Raw genomic sequence first — 18,558 nt, forward strand, 5'->3', positions numbered from 1 at the left:
TTCTTAATGATGCCACATGTGTGTTTGTTGGATTAACTGCCACATGGTTTCAGATAAAGACACATTTTTGCATGCTCCGAGCACCAGAAACAGAATTCTATTTACCTTCAAGTTCACAAAAACGCCTTGACGCTATCTCAGGATCTGCCTCCTTTAATTTGTTTCCAACAATATGGAGACTCCTGCACAGACTGGAGAGCATCTTAGTCTGACCCTTAAGATTTCCATCCTGCCTGATTCAGGCAATCACCGTTTATCTAATGGCCGGGTTTTAGCGCCATTGAGGCAGTTTCGTAAATAACCAAGATGGCTGCCGCTGAGGTGGAATGTTCTGAATCCACTATCGCGTCAGTATTAAACAAACTGGACGGTATTTCACGTTACCTACAAATGGTGTTGGCTTCTAAATCATGTCATGCCAAACATCTGTGTATTATGTTAAACTAGAGGCCATATGAATTGGATGTTGGAACTAGCTACCTAGCCTAGCAGCCTACCACTACGTCACACGTGTCGTTGCTCTGAGCGTCCAGAGGCATTTTGGTCTGCACCCCGAAGGAAATCGAAAATGAACTGAGAGGTTTAAATTTTCAATAATGCCAGACTACAATTCTATAGGTTTACACTTAAAACCAAAGATACAGCACAGCGACCCATTTAAGCTCTGGAGTCTGGACCAGTATGATCCACATTCCTCCTGGATGAATGCTCGTTTGCAGGGACACCATGCTCCACAGTTACATATATTCACACCTGGAAGCTGCCACAAACAACCACAGTCTTCTGAAAACAGCATAAAACCATTAAGAGGTTCACACTCTCATACATCCAGTTGACAAAACAATCTCACCTCAAGGTCCATTAAGTAGCTTTCATGAAGCTTTCGATCACACATTCATCCACAGCAGATAGAGACAGATTAGAGTTTGTCCAGTTAGAAGTTTAAATTTACATTTTTTTGACCATTTTAAGGACCATGTTGACTTAAAAGTTTGAGAGTTCAGTATTTACCTTGGAAACTGTAGTTGACAAAACATCTTCACCACAAATTATATCTAGCAATCCTTTTTTTGTATGATTTTAAAGTTTAATTGTAAGGATAAGAGCTACAGCAAAATGATGATTAAATACAATTTTGAGCCCAAAGTCTCCCAAAATAACACAATCCTCATATGTAACCTCTTGTTATGAAATGTATAGAAAATCATAGATATTCTTTAGATAAAATGAAGAGATAATGTATTGTCTTTTCAGTAAATCTCCAAACTCCCCTCAAATTCCTCTCTTTTTGTCTCAGAACATGCCAACAACTCTGTCCTGTAATTCATCTGTAGATTTCTTTAGGTTTAGTTTGACGTTGCTTTTCCCTGAGAGGACATACCACTCACAAACTGCATCCTACATCTCAGACTTTGATCTCATGCTCTGATTTTGTCTCTAAAATGCAGTGATGTCAGCTGTGGCGCAGGAAGCATCAAAGGCCCCTGAGTGAAACAGTACTTCACAGTACTAGACGGTCACCTGTCTGCGTCTGAGGTCCTGTCCATCTTACTGCAGTAACACCTGGAGCACCATCCTGCTCAGTTAGACCTGGAGGTCTGTCACTGTGTGATGTACTTCAATGATCCATTCACCTCATGTTGGGAGCCTTGTTTCTGAATACCACAGTATATGCACATTGACTTTTTTTCATTCACAACAATACCCAACAAAAAGCTGACCTTGAGCTACTATTGATTTGGGCTGAATCATGTTTATCCAGCTTTGTGTGATACCTATTCAGTCCTGCTTGGTGCATTCTTTTGGTGCCGACTGTTGGTATTCAAACTCATCGTTTTACAATCGATGCTGTATTATCAGGAGGATGAATAGTCGTAGCCATAGAAACCAGAAGTTCAGACTTCAACAGAACAGCTTGTATTTTTTCCTCATTATTTCATTATGAAAACTCTCCCTTAGAAATATCAGGTGTTATTAACCTGGCAGGTGCAGGCACTCAGGCAACACTGTGGTGTTGTTGTTGATCAGATTGGGAACAGGACAGCGTGGGGATTCACTGCAGCTCTGGCCTTGATCAGAGAGCTCAGCTGTTGCTTTTTAATCATCACTAAACAAACCTGAGCTCCATCTCATTGATCGCCCAACTTAATTTAAAGACTCTAAATGCCACCAGTTTGTTTAATTCAATTCAATTCAATTTTTTCAATTCAATTTTATTTATATAGCGCCAAATCACAACAAAGTCATCGCATGACACTTTACAAAATAGAGCAGGTCTAGACCGACTCTTTATAATGTTATTACAGAGACCCAACAGTTCCCACCATGAGCAAGCACTTTGGCGACAGTGGCAAGGAAAAACTTCGTTTTAAGAGGCAGAAACCTCGAGCAGAACCAGACTCTAGGTGGGCGGTCATCTGCTTTGACCGGTTGGACTGGTTTACAATCACTCCCTCCTGCTCACATTAATTACTTCTACTCCAAAGTCTCGTCATATTGTTTTCTACCAACTCATTTTCTCCTGCATGGTTCTATAAGAAGTGAATAGAGACAACAGAGTAAAGAAGAAGCTCCTCAATAATACATATTTACATAATATTTTAGTCATACACACAATGTTTTGCCACATACATGCAAAGTGGCTTATTACTGTATATTGGAACTTGTTGCAAACATCATTCCTCTCTTCTGAATTAATATTATTCTGATGTCCTTGGTGGCATTGAAACGTATATCAGAAGACCTGGTGCCGTGCTGATTATTTAATCTATTTATTGAATTAAATCAGATATAAAATAAATATACTTTTACAGCCACTGGTAACAGTATTTTGAGTCTAACTACAGAAGCAGTGACATTGATAAAAATGGTTATTCAGACCGGATGACAAACTGCGTAACAGATTGTAATGCCTTCATTCATCCATTACCATTGAAACTAGATGAAAAAATGAGGCACTGGATAATAGTAATTTGGATAATAAAAGGGGAAAATATTTAGTGTTCTTTCAGCTTTCTTGACCATTTAAGTAGTTTAAACTTGTAACTTAAAATTGTTCTAGGGACTGGGATTGAAAACTAGCTTAGGCTATGCTGTGGTGTGTGGCATTGATTTATGCTACATAGTTGTCCCTATACAAATAAACATCAAATAAATAAAAATGTCTTTTAATTGATTACAGTTATAGTTCAATACAATAAATTAATGTACATAGCTTAACCATGTCAAATCGCATGAATTCCACTAGAGTCAAGAGTGCAGCATGCTAACGTTATTCTGCTAAACTAGCTAACCTTTATTCTGCGTCATGATTATATTTAGTTACTTCCTCATAATGTGGAGTAACAAACGGAGTTATCAAGATGTCAGTTCATCAAAATGGATATTATTCAATTACATATAACAGCTAGGGGACTAAAATCATCAACTGTATTCAGCATTAGCTAAGGCAAGATGAGGCTATCTCACTAGCTAGCTTTCGCTTTATGTAGCTCTCTTGAGTTACTGCAGTTTGGCTTGTTTTCTAGCTCTGTAGTTACTTCACATTTTTACATGTTGTTTTCACAGAAATTACACTTCTATGGCATAATATTTTTTCATATGGTAAAACAAACAAAAAGTAGGATTCCAGCATTCATTTTGACCAAACATGCAGTTACTGTGTTTTATATTTGTTGGGTAGGTATACTGTTTCTTTATACAATTTAAAACAATTCCTGTGTGAACTTCAAGCCATCCAATTACAGCTAGACAGATAGACCTCTGCATCGCCTCCCACACACACCTTTTCACTTTATTTTGTGTTGTTCTATAGTTTGTTGCTGCAACACATCCATTCAGCTGAGATGAATAATAGTGAAAGTGCAGTCCTATAATGCACAACATTCTTCAGCGGTCCGATCGATGGAGAGCGGTCGGCCTTGACTGAATGGATGAGCGTGTGTGGGTTTAGTGGGATGATGCTGTCATTACATCAGTGAATGCATGTTAATTGACTGTGGTGCGTCTTCCTTTCTTTTAAAGCCCAGTCTTGATGGAAATCATTGCAATCTACTTCTTTACTAATTGGTTGCTTCTAATGTCTTCTTCGAGAGGCGTGACGTGTTGAAGCTCATGGTCGTGCCTGACACTGATGCAGAGGTTAGCCAGCTTGGAAGACGGCAGGAATAGTAATGATGGGTATTAAAAATGTATGCAGGTAAGTTTACTTGTAAACTCTAGAGAGTTGCTCCTTAACACAATTATTAATATTATTTAACAGCACGCGCCGTCTTACAGTTTGTTTTGTGGTTTAATTCCATGTTTCCTCACATTGCAGGTTTAAAATGGAAAGAATGTACCTATATGCTAATTGGTATTCATCTGTAAGCAACAACACCTCCTCTGCACTGGTCCCATTCTCCCATGAGGCCATTGTGCTACGCTTAGTGCAAGCTTAAGTAGCAGGTTGAAGTAGCAAGCTGCTAATGAGCTGGAAAATGTGACAGGTGGACACGGCTTAATGAAACAAAATGCTTGACCAAGGAAAGCGTTAATGATCAAGGGAAATGTTATACATGTGATGTGTGAATCAGATTGTATTTGAAATATGGCAATAAAAGTTTATGCTTTTGTCTGACTTCGGTGATTATTGAAGGTTTAGCCAAATTGAAGTGTATGATTTAATGACAGACAGAAGAAGAGGCTAATCCTAATTACTAAAGCAAAGGTCAACTTATTTTAAAGTGGGGGGAAAAAGTGGAGTCATTCAAGACAGAACTACGTATATAGGGAAAGGAAAGAAACTCAATTAGTATTGAAGTTTTGCACCACTTCTGCATAATTAATGAGATATTAATGAATGAGTGAAATAATCTCATTTTCCTGTTTATCTGTTTATAGAAAGCTGAATGGTTTCTTCATTAGCTGTTATAATAAGCTTTTTTTTAACATGTTTTATGGTCGTGTGATGCATGGCAGTTTTTTGTAGATGAGCATGTATCTCCAGGCTTTAGTGCCAGAATCCAAAAAAACATGACCCATTAATTAAAGATAGTGACATTTTTTCTCTGAGAGAACAGGCTGACATCCAACGTAACTCATCTATTCCTCTTCACACATAATGAGAGACCAGGCACAGCCTTTTTTAAAACCAAATGAAATCAATTGTACCTCAAGAAAATCTGTGTTTCATCATTAGGGTTTATGTCAGTAAGCACTTTTTTATAGAAAGCCGTTCTGATGATTTTTATTCTAACCGTCTTTTTCAATAAAAACAAAACAAAAAATATTTATACTTTGCAGCCTAGTCCGTCATGTCATCTCTGGGAATTTGGACTTCAGCAAGCAATCCTTTCTCGTAGAGATTGAATGTTTGATGAGATTTGGGGTAAATGATGAAATGATGAAAAGAGAGGCTTTAAGAAAGAAACAGCCTTGAACAGATTTATTGACACTTTCTGTGATGAAATAAGGCAACAGTGGATGAAATAGTGCTCGAGTTGTGTGTTGAGGATTGAGATAAAGTCAGATTTTAACATTCAAGAATCTCCCAGGTTAAAACAGCAAAAGAAAAGCGAGCATATTGCATGTATGAAGCATTAAAGCACAACACATAAACCCCTCTCCATACAATGTAACAGTGCATACATGACGAAACGCTTGGGAACATCACATTCACGGTTGTGTGTCTACAGTGTGAGAAGAGTGGTACATGTGCAAAAGTCATAATATTGTTCTGCTACCAATTTTCAAACAGGTCTTGTTTAGCATATCATGTATTTATTATATCCTGAGTGCATCGCTGCACAGCAGTCTCTAGAGGCTTGAGGTTATTCACCAGGAGAGGCTTTGCATTGTTAAAATTCAGCTGGAGGTAGAGAATATGTGTGAATGTGTGTGTTATAATCTGACACATACAGTAGTTTCATTACAGACAGTTTGCTCACACATCTTGAAATTCGCTACCTGATCTTTGGCTTCTCGCAGTTACGAAGCATTTAATGATCTCAGTCACAGAGAGCTGATTGAGGATGACAGGCTCTCTGTGGAAACTGGTGACAATGAGGGAAACTGCAGTGTACACACACACACACACACACATGACTCAGTGAGATCCTTGTTGCCCAGCAGGGAGGCTGCAGGGAGAGTTGATCCGTTCTGCTCTGCTTCCAGAAATGCCAGCAGGTCAAAGCCGAACAGCTCTGAAATCCCATGTGTGGTTATGTGCATTGTGAAAGAATGTACAGCACATACAGGCTGTTTGTCTGAATATAGCAAAATATCATAAAACACAATTTGACTCAAGGGTTTGCTGGTTTTCCTTGTGGTGACACTGGTTGTTTTTACCATTTGGTGATCGGTTGCCATGGTGTTACTATGAATGACATGGTCTTACAAGGACGCCCTTTTTTTCGACAACTGTTTTTGGTTATTTCATTTTTGTATTTCTGTTTTTGTCCTTGTTGGAAAGTTGGGAAAAGGTGATTTCCGCGCACCAATCAGGATTTAGCAACAGTAGTTGCGGGGTTGTTTGCTTACGTTGCAAGCAGATTAGCAAGGGTTAAACTTTTGGCATCAAATAATTACTTAAGATGTTTTTTTCCGACACTTTAACTTAGATTGTTGCTTATGTTTGTCATGAATATTTACTTACTTAAACAAGCCAATTGTTGAAGGTATTTCTTGCAGATAACAAAGGCTGCTTAATAAGGTCGAGTGTATACGTACATGTCCATTTAACTGCACTGATTTGAATGTGTGGGAATATTACCTCCTCTCATGCTGTTTTCTGCTCTTTCATGTAAATGCGGAAGTCAAAGCACATGGGGAAACGTGTCCGATCACCTCGACTGACAATGTGCTAAATGACAAAGACCACTTAGCCTCCTGTGGCCATCACTGCAGGGGCTTCCACCAACAGAGCCTTAATTCCAATCAAGCTCTCTCCTCCTCAGCCTGACATCCAGCTCAGCCTCAAGGCCACCAGACCTCAGCAGCACTCGCAGTACATTATGTGAAGAATGTTGGAAAATATAAAATGAATTAAATATTGTTCCTAGTGTTGCCGTGTATTCTTGTGTTCAAGACGCCCTGACATTTAATGGAAGCAATATTAGCCAAATAGATACACAACCCCCCATAAAACTGATCCCTGATCCCTCCTGGTTTTCGGACTGATCACGATCGAGATTGCACCGTGACTTCTAATTAGCTGGTTCCCGTTTGACACAGAGCAAAAACTGTGAAGTCTTTCATTGTCTATAAATATCCATCAAACAGGAGGGCGACAAAAATATGAGACTCCAACAGTCAAAGAGGTGTTGATTCACTGCGGTGCTAATTTTTGAGCTGTTAGTTTGTGTCGTCTAGTGTTGATTTGCAACTACTATAACCTTTTTACAGCCTTACATCATTTTCTTTATTGGTCTTTTAAATTTGCATTGAAATAGTAGTTTAAGAGCATCATCATGCTTTGTTAATTTGATGCGTTTCCTGCAAAAACAGTATAATGGGGCAGGATGTAACGCCAGGAATGTATCATTCAAACGTGTAAACCAGTGGGACATCTGTCAGACAGGAAGTCTGTGATGTTTTATGTTGGGGCGGGATTAATTATCACAGAAGGTGTAATTGTTTCAAAGTGGAACAATCCAACCAACTAAACCAGCCCTTTTTATTTGATGTGCTCATTATTTGGTCATGCTCATGTCCTCCATTAGTTATGTACTCGGTCGGTCAGTGTTCTCTGGGGGAGACAATATCTCAACAACTATTGGATGGATTCGCATAAAATCTTGTTCAAACATTTATGGTTCCCTGAGGAAGAATCCTAATGACTTTGATGGCCCCCTGTCTTTTCCTCTAGCGCCACCATCAGGTTGGAATGTTAATTTTCCAATACTTTGTTTGCTTAACACAGAACTAATGACATTTCCGTCTCAACTGTACTATATTTTTAGTGATAATTAGCAAGTGTTAGCATGCTAACACACTAAACTAAGGTGGTGAATATTGTAAACATTATACCTAAAATAAAATAAATTAATAAATTAAAAATAATAAAAATCAGAATGTTAGCATTGTCATTGTGAGCATGTTATGCTACATTAGCATTTCGGTCAATCACCACTGTGCATGAGTACATTGTTTCAGAGCTGTAGACTCCTAGTTTTGAAGAGATCCAGTTTTTCTCCTCAACAAACCAAACATCTTTGATTTTTATGTACAAGTGTGAGACAATATGTGCTCTGTCAGTTTGATTTGGGTTTTGCCTGTGAATACTTCAGTCGGTCTCAAATGCCTCGTCAAATATTTAACCTGATTATGACACTTACGAGGTCAGACATACTCAATAACATTTAATGAACAAAGTCATGAAAGTTAACTTCTTAAGCACGCATGCAAGGAGTAGAAGTAGCCTAGAGATTCTGATGATTTAGAAGTTAAAGACGTTACGTAGGTGAGTGATTTAACAGAGAAATGAAATCCAGATGAGTCTACAGCGCGGCATGCCGTTCACGCTACATCTCCTCTGCATATTTAATGCTCACACACACAAAATGAAACCGTGAACTACAATCTGATTGGAGGAGAGAATGTAATTGACTGTCCTATCATTGCCGTGATTGACGGAATAAATCAGACAGTGAGCATGTGTCTGCCCCTCAAACTTTAATGAAGGTAATGAATGGACATGAACAAATTACCCTGCCCCGCTCACTGTCATGGCCTTCCTCTCACAGTCACCGCCTGCCCTCCCTCCGTCTCCATCAGGGAAATTCACCGTAGCTCGGCCGGCTCCACAAGCACCTGATCCATACAGTAAGTGAAATCAAGGCATCGCCCGGGGGGCTGCCATGCGCACATCGAGCATGTGAACAGATATGTTGCTCATAAAAGTGTCAAGGTGTCACAGAGATTAACAGATGTGGGGAGATGTACAGCTCAGCCCGTCTGGATTTGCATTTTCAACATGCAATACAAATTATTCTTGCATTGTTTATTTAATCACGTCAGTTTTGTCTTTGCCACAAATAGCTCACAATCTCAAAAGGCAATCTTCTTAAATCATTTTTTTCAAATCATTAGTAGGAGAAGAATAAAATGTTTAACCTGTTATTTTTTGCAGGGTTACAGGACTTCAACATTAAGGATAGATGGGCTAGATCTTTGCCCAATTAGCTGTATCTGTAATTAAATCTCTTGAAAATCAGAGGAAGACTTCTATTATAATATATTATAATTTCAGCTAATTACCCCCGAGAACAACACTGTGGCATAATTTGATCTCACATTGAGACAATTAGCAAATCTGCTATTAGCAAATTCTTTGACCTCCTCAGATTCAATGATTTTAAGCGAGTTTTCATCTAACAATGAGTCACAAACTAATGAGCTGAGGCACATTATCAGCGTTTTCTCTTAACACTGAATGCCACGTCTCAGGCGTGCGCCCGCAGACCCTGGTTAGCATTGCAAAATAACTTTTTTCGCCACTAAGGAGTCGGCCAAAACCGTCAATCACAGCTGTAAAACCCAGAAATGAGCTCCAGCCATGCAAACAGTTTGTGGCCTTCACATTTAACCTTCTGATTTGAAAGAATCATCTGGAACTGATTGGGAGCATCTAAAATGGCATGAATGCAAGTGGAATTAAGGCGAACTCCTTCAAATTAGCAGGAATATGCAGCAGGTGGTACAAAGACTGTTATTGTTGCTTTTGTTTTTGAAATCTAAATAAAAATAAGTAACTTCCAAATATCACATCTCCAAGCCCCTGCCCCAAATGAAGCTTTACTGTACTGTTTCTGAGATGCAGCAAGGTCACATCAGAGGTGAACCTCATTGTGAAAAGCCTGCCAAATTATTTCACACAGAGAAGGGCGCGCGTCATAAGGACAGGAACATTTTTATCGCTAAATCATTTATGACATTTTTATTCAAATCCTACCCCTAAGCTAAAAATTTGTGAGGCATGTATAACCAGGACACCGCTAGCAGACAGTGAAGGACTCCGATCTGAGCCAAGGCCATCAATATACCATGAGGGCCTGTTTCCTCTGTGGCCCGTAGCCAGGTGAGGGACAGATTCCTGTCCTGCTCTACGGAAACTGGAGCTGTAATACATACAGCAGCGAAAAGTCAGTGATTAACTTAAAATGTAGGTGCAGGTTCTCTGTAAAGCAATCTGATGTAGTTTGTCCAAATGAGAGGATGATCCAAACTGTCCTCCCAAGAAAAACGACAGCATCAGGCGTTTCAGCAAATCCCCCAAAAATGACATGTGTTTACGTTCAAATGACAAATCCCTCTAGCAGCCGCAGTAATCATGACTCCTGTCTATCGGGAGCAAAGCAGGAAGTGGTATAAATAGTCGGGGTGGATGGATGGGACAACAAAATGTCGGACTTTGCCTTGAGACTCAAATGTTTGCTTCCTGTTTCCCACCGATAGTTAACTTAGGTTTCTTTTAACCATGATCATGATCATTCCCTAACCTTATCTGAGTGATGATGATGAAGGACCTTAAGGGAGTAGTAAAGCCTAAACCTGTCCAAGACGTTTTTCTACCTAAGCATAAGCGAACCTTAAACATAGCGTAGACAAATGATGTCGGCTGTCAGGTCAGAAAATGCTTACGCGTGTCGTTCTAGGGGACATGGACAAACGTGTTTTGTTGATTGTATAAAAGGCTATCTATCTTACATAACTGTCCAAAAAACAAGAAACTATGGTTTTATAAGCAAAGAGTTGCCTCACTTTTACATAGCCACTAATTGTCAGATCAGTGAACTCTCCATCTGGACAGGGCCGACATTTTTAAAAACCTTTATCAGGAATTCTGCCCCAAAATCACAAGAGAAGATTTTGCAGCATATTTAATACGTCCAATAAGTCCAATAAAGTCAAATAACAGTCTCTTAAAGGAAACTATCCCTGAGGAAACATTAACCACTATTTTTTTTGTAACTACCACCAATTTCCCTCTGTAAGTGTACAGCAATTACAAGATCTGATCTCTTTATTATCTGTAGCATGCTTGTGCACAAATAACATCTTATTCTCTCTGCCTTTTTGAATGTCACAGATGTATTTTATTAATTGGGATTTGGCTGCATTCATATATAATTACAGAAACAGAATGTCGTTCCCATAGCCTAATTATTGAACTAATTTTGCTCCAGTAGATGCTTTTCTTTCATTGAGTCACAGGTATTACATCACATTTTGCCTTCTTTATATATAACATTGTGTATGTAAATGTTATATCTAATTATGATGGTTCCCTTTATCAGCAGCAATGAAAGACCAACTGAAAGGCGAAAAGTTAATTACATTAGATTGCATAACAATTAAACACAGACACACTGAGAAACTTTGTAGACATTAGGAGGAAAAATGGCATTTTATTTTTGGGTCCAGACATGATATGACTTCAAGATCTACTGTAACAAACCCAAATGATGATTAACGATGATCTACCAGACAAAGAGAAACTGCATGAAGGATTTCAGCCTTTAATATTTTTCCTCTTTCATATGAATGGCAAGACTCACATCAGCTCATCAGTATACAGTGAGGAGATTCAAGTCGGCTCTGTTGGGGGAAAAAATACCACAGCACTGGATTATTAAAATGTCTGTGCGCCTGCTTTATCCATACTGCTGTGAGCTTGTCTTATGAACACATTACGGCCATTAAATGAGATTGTGGAATCATTGTTTATCACCAAGAGGCTGGGGATGCGGTTTAAGGAGTTTCATGAATATAAATTCGCCAGGAGTGAACTTTTAAATTCATAAGTTCCATATGGGAGATAATATCCTGGCAGAACGCATTAGAAAGAAGCATTAATCCTTTCATAATTTCATCAAATATTTACTCATTTTGGCACAGTCTCATAGATATCAAGCGTTCTTGTAAACAAAAAAAATGAATTTCTGTAATCCCCCCCCCAAAAAAAGATATTTAGCTTCAAACAAGACATCAGTGCAGGTTAGAACAGATGAGAGTTGCAGCCCTGTGGATTGTGGATTGTGGATCATCCCCCCCCCCCCCCCCCCCCCCAGCTGCAGGGGCTCCACACTCATGTTGCCCATAACAGTAGTGAGCCAGACAAGAGCAATTATTCACCATAAAGCAACGTAGCGCCGGCTGAGAGTAAATTACAGAGAGAGCCTCGACCAATTACTTCTTGTAATGGTGAGACAAATCTCATTTGACACTATAACACCCTTGCATTGAATGGACCAATAATGAGCAGGTCCTCGTTCCCACAAAACAGAGTGAAGAGAGGAAAACACTCATGCTGGTGATGCAGCCTCTCAATTAAACATGAAGAAAGATTTCTGACATAATTACACCACGCTCACTGAGACTTTTATTACAGCCTTTTAATGGTATTTTTCCATTATTCCTTCTTTGAACCATTGAACACAACAGGTCAAAATGACAGGTGGGGGTAGGACGCTGGCTTCGGGAGTCTTTTCTGCTCCAGGTAGATTTTTGTTTGACCGGATAGCCTTGGGGTATATGAGCTGGTGAAACTCAGCATAAGATGAGGGCGCCGTGCCCTCGCTGTCATTAGGGGCATCACTGTGCACAAATGAAAATAACACACGGGCCATAAGGAGCACTATTAATCATACAGCTTACCTTAAGGTCACATTCTGGTATGAACTTTAACTGTATGTTAATGTTCAGACATTTTCTATTTGTTGTCAGATAGCATTGTCTCATATTACTCTTTTTAATAGGGCAGAATACATTTTCATGGTATTCCAGCTGTCTGAGGAAGAGATTTCGCTTGAATCATCATCATATTATACTAAGTGCATCTCATTTGAGTGCCATGTAAGTAATTAATAAGCCATCAACTTCATCTTTCAGTTTTTTAAATAATATTTTTTGCCTTTTGAGAACCCTTTTCTTACACTTTTTACTTGTCAGCCAAATGTCTTAAGTTAAGAAGTCACTCACACAATACAACACTGTGTGTACATCAGAAAATATACATATATATAGCAGCTCTGGGAGGCTGTACTTTGGCACAATGCTGCTTCGAGCTGAATGCTCATGATGACAATGTTAACAAGCTGATGTTTAGCAGGTATAATGTTGGATGGTCATAAACTGTGTTGAAGTATTGGATAAATCTGTAACAAATTTCTTGGCCATCCATCCAACAGTTGTTGAGACATTTCAGTCTGGACCAAAGAGATGGACAAACCAACAGACCAACGTTGCCATCCATAGAGCCATTACCTTGGCTAAAAAATGTATTAAAAGCTGTGAGGGAAGAGGGGAGCTATAGAAAGTCCACTGTTTGATGAGAAACAAACATGCGGAGTAGAAGATGATATATGCACCGTATATGACGCACCAATATGAAAAGAGAGAGAGGGACAGTATACACTGTATAGTACAGTTATTAGAAAATGGGAATATTCTTTAATCTGAGAGGCTGCAGAGGACCAAGTCTCAAGGGTCTCCAACTTGCCTCCCCTGCATTCAAGCAATGCACCAGTCACTGTGAATAATGTTTGAATAACGTTTGCATGAATTCAGGGTGAATTCATAAAGAGGGCTGTGGGTGCAAAGTAAGCATGTTTTAGCAGCTGTGAGACCTCCTAGTAATACTCATTTCTGCTCTGAAAGATTTTAATGAGGAGTCATTTGTAAGAGTCAAAATATAGTTTGTTATACTGAATTGTTCAATGTGCAATGCTCAGCGGATGATGCATGCCTCAACTTGGACATGTCCTGCATGTGAATAAAGGAAGGAATCCCAGGAGAGGAGAAAAGAGTGTGTTTTATGACCTGACAGGTTTATAAATGAAGGTAAATCTGATGCCCAAATTAGATTTAATGGTCAGGTATTTTAGAGGAGCAACCGCGATTCGCCATAGTGTGTCCCAGCAGATGTTACCAGTGTCGTCACTCACAGCTTTGTCGGACTTTTTAAGGTCATTTTGTAATTCACCCAAAGTTTAATTAAAACAATAGGCCTCATAATTATAGACACTCCTCAGTAACAACCTTTGGAATGTGAGAACAGGAGATTGGTTGAAACAAATGCTGCATCATTACACTGTTTTTTAATTTCTTTTTTTACTTTAGAAGACGGGCTCCCCGAGCAGTATGAGGCAAAAGCCAGTTACAGTATAGATACGACTTTCTCTTCACAACATATCTGTTATTGCACAATGTGGTCATTTGTCTAAAAAAAACGACTCTTTTGTGAGTCTCTCTAAGTCACCATGGCACTTGACGATGTCGTCGAACAAATATATGACATAATTAGTTCGGTTCAAACGGAGCGGCAGGACATAAGGACGAACAGAAAGTACATAGGATGACACCCAAGAGTGTTGCCCCTCCACATGTTCCCAAACACCAAGAAAAAGGCTTTACTGAATGATTCAGGGCTGTCAGCAGATATGGCGTGCTCAGTCTTTTTTAATAAGCTCACAGTGCGGCTCACTGTCAGACAGTAATGGTGCTGATTCTGACATAAAGGGTTGTTTGTTGCTCAGCTGTGATTTTTCAGTGCGTGCGAGGGGACAAATAAACGAGCATCATGCATTTTTCAGGACTTTAAGTTCAAGGAAAGCATAGATTTTATGAAAGGAATACAACTTTTTCCATCCTCACGTCTTTAAATTCTGCAGCTGGTGGGTTGCTGAGTTTGCTCGTGGTTGTCTGTGTTTCTGTCACATCTGTGATGTCTTATTTTGGCATTATTTATCAGCTACAAAATGATGATGTCAATGCTTTTCAGTCGCTGAAAGTGTTCTAGTTTTTCAGTCATTCGCTCCCCGCTGCTTCATCAACACTTCCGCCCGGCAGCATTACCTCAGGAGGAATCTGAGAAGACAAGAGACTTTATTTCAGGAGCAGTCACTGTCTGCAAAGATGAACTGTGAACAGCTAAAGATAGAGGCTCTATTTTAGTAACTGGAGATATTAAAGATATATATGAAACAGGCAGAGGAGAAGATGAATGATAGCACGCTCATTCAGATCGCTTTTGTTAAACATCCAAAGGTCATCTTCAGTCAGCGACACCCAGTGTAATTATGGATGTTTAATTGACACAGGTCAGTTAGTCGCTGATTAGCGGTCAAGCTGCTAATTAGGAAAACGTCTGAGAAACAAACCTGCTATTTTTGGTGATTAACCCACTGACTCATGACATAAATCCTTTAAAATCATGTTGGTATTTCAGGGGCAACGCGCTGACATAAAAACAAGAACATTTGCATAAATCTACTGCAAGGGCTGCACTGTTTAATGTCCGGCTACATTGCAAAGGGATGTTAACAATATGTAAAATCCAAAGAGGGATGGATGACTCATTTGCTTAACCATGAACAGGATAATATTCAGAACAAGTCGTTTAATCATGGATGACAGGAAATTAATTCCTTCCACAAAGCAGATTGTAATGGTAATGCAACCAATTTAGAAATATGTTTCAGCTTGAGTCATATTTAATTACCTTTCTTATTCATCACCTGTTTGTTTGCGTTGTGTGTCATTACGACGCCGGCCGCTTAGAAGGGTTAAAAGAATTCCATGAAATCTTGTTAGGCTGCCGTTCACTTTGGCAACTGGGAAGACTGATGGAGGAAGTCTCCAATGAAGATGAATCACAGGAGCCTTTCTTGAAATGCCAGCCCAAAGCAACTGCTGCTCTGATGTGGAGCAAGAGGAATGAATGGACTCCCTACAGAATCAGTGTAACTTTGGCCATGCACAGTTTTAATGATTTACGGTATGCAACTTTTTGTTTTGAGAGGAGATATTAAGTTGGCCTAAACTTAAAGCTGATGTAATCAATACTTCTATATTAACAATGGATGAAATTATTACATATAATGTAAAAGGGGTCACTTGTAGGGATGAACTTTAAGAGAATCATCACCCGACTCTGCAGTTCCCCTCAGCTCTATGGAGCAATTTAGCGTCTTTCACTATCAATGTTCTCATGTTGTTTCCAGCAGCAGCAGGCAGAAGTTTTCTTAGTTGTTGTTAATGCATAATTTTTAGCTTTAGCTTTGTTTGTTGGCTTTGTACGCCACTGAAAAGCCAATTTGAGTCAAACAACTCAATTAAGGCGTGTATCAAGTGTGTCAGAGGCTAATAACTGGTCAATTTTCTCATATTTTTCCATTTCAAATTGATATCTAAGTTGCCTAATCCAAGCTTTTTTTTGTCTTACATCCTTTTCCTATTAAATACAAATAGAATTATTTGTTGTTCAGGTAAAGTGTGTTTTCAATAGGCTGCAATGGAAGAAAAGCAAAGAATAAGGCTAGAAAAGTGTGTGTGCATGTATCTGATGCTCCTCTTTGTTGACTGGATGCTCTATTCTGGTAGCCTATGATTTATCTCTGCTTGCGGTGTACCTCCTGCAACATCAGAGGACAGGTACATCCACGTCGCGCAAGTGAGATAAATTAACTCTATATCTTTAGCAGAATTTAGAGCAAGCAGCTGAACTGATTTATTGCCACCTCATTGCTGTCAAGTGAATGATGAACGTCTAGATATCAAAACTACCACAACAAGACACTTTATAGCCTTGTTTTTCTTTTTTTTCTATGACCTCCCAGCACAGTGGGCAAGAGCATATTATAATGTGCAGAGGCTTGTGTGTTTTAATTGTGTACATATCTGCCAAATCACCCAAAGTGTGTCTGACCTTCTTCATCCTGTATGCTTGCAAAGTTACAGCCTCTGTCCTTTCTCAGTGATGATTTCATGGGGTAATACGTTGTGCTAATGGACAGATCGATAGTGTGACGTCAGTAGGTGCATATTAATGCAGCTGTGGCCTGTGTGTGCTCAGTAGCCTTGAGACCTACAGTATCTCTAATGATGTGAGGAAATAATGACATCAGGGGTCAGCTGACAGCCCAATAATGAGTACAGTGTTCAGTCCAAATCTAGGTACATGCTCCCCTACCTCTGGCCTCTGAACCCAGACTGCCACGACGTCTGAGCCAGGAGAATGCTAATTGGGCTCTGATGTACTGTACGGTGTCCACAGAGAGAGGGAAGGAGGTGGAGGAGAAAACATGAGAAAAAGGGATGGGTGTGTGCCTCAGATGTGCAGGTTTAAATGTAAAGGTTTAAATATGGGCCTTTGCTCAGATGGCTTCTCATAGAAAACAACCTCCCTTCAGCACAAAAGTGCGATTAAACATTTCAACCGCTTAACGAGGTATGCTGTGAAGCCGATACACTCGCAGAGCTGAGACTAAGAGACACAAAACACACACATACATATGCACTCTGTAACTGAGACTACTGCAAACAAATCGCCAGCTGCTTGGCATTTATCAAATGTCACATATCCACTAGTCATGTGGTCCACTGCCCAAAGAAACCAGGAACAATCTGCTAAACCTGCAGATAACTTTTATTTAACTCTTCACTGTAAATTAAAGACAGTTTAGTAGCTTGTATTGTGGCCATGTGTGACAATTATGTGAAAATGGTAAATTCATAACTTATACATCCTGCTAGCTTGTGACGCAGATCAAAACACACACATCCATACGTTTCTATGGGATGTGCCACTGCTATCCCAGCTATGTGCTGACTGTCTGGTTGCGTCTTACGTGTGCTTCGGGCATCAATTGATGTGAGTAATGTAATGTCATGAGAGTATGTTGCGGTTCACAGTAGCTCAGGGAAAGAAAAGTCAGAAGTTAGCAAATTGTCTTAGTGATGTAATGTAAAATGTATGTTTGCTACTGATCATACCAGCCCGAGTCTGTGTGCAAAACCCCCGAGTGAATTGAATTGAAGGGAGCGTTTTATTGCTGTGAAATCAACTATTTATTTGTAAGAGGAAAAAAAGTTATTTCTTCTTTCAAAAGTTTTATAGTCTAACTTTGAAGAGCTGTTAAAAATGAAGTGTAGAAACTAAAAGCTGAACCAGAGCCTTTTTTACCTTCACGTGAACAGGTTTGTTTTCTGTTGTGAATATAGTATATTAATATATAACACAAGTATTAAAGAGTATTGGTACAAAATGTAGGTAATGCACAGCTTCAATACAAACACATTCGCCCCATAATTAGCCTTAAAAAACGAGTCAAACACAGGGCTGTTCTTCATGGACTTTGTCGATTCAGTGTAAATACAGCGATAGCTTTCCATAAAGGCTGAACTTTTGCACTGAGCCGCAGTCAGTCAACCGGGGCCCAGGAGGCGGCACTGATGAAAGGGCTTCATGTGGATTCCCCCTCCAGAAAGCTGTCACTCACACGGCCCCCAGAGGAGCAGGGGGGTTCCTGGGTTGAAGCTCGGAGTTTGGGTTGTGGAGTAGGAGTTGAACGCGTAACAGAGACAGTCTGAGTATTTTAGGCAGCAGTTTGCCAACAGCAAAGTTGGATTCGACAGAAATAGAAACAAATGTTGAACAAAGGCGCCACATATATTTGAATACATTTGAGGATTGCTTGTATCTTTTCTTTTATCTAAAGGCAGCTCAGGAAATGCAACGATTTGGACTTTGATTTTGCATACAGTGCTGATACACTGTAAGGCTGTTAACTCTTATAC

This window comes from Enoplosus armatus, chromosome 21, assembly GCF_043641665.1.
Source record: "Enoplosus armatus isolate fEnoArm2 chromosome 21, fEnoArm2.hap1, whole genome shotgun sequence".
Taxonomy (NCBI): Eukaryota; Metazoa; Chordata; class Actinopteri; order Centrarchiformes; family Enoplosidae; genus Enoplosus; species Enoplosus armatus.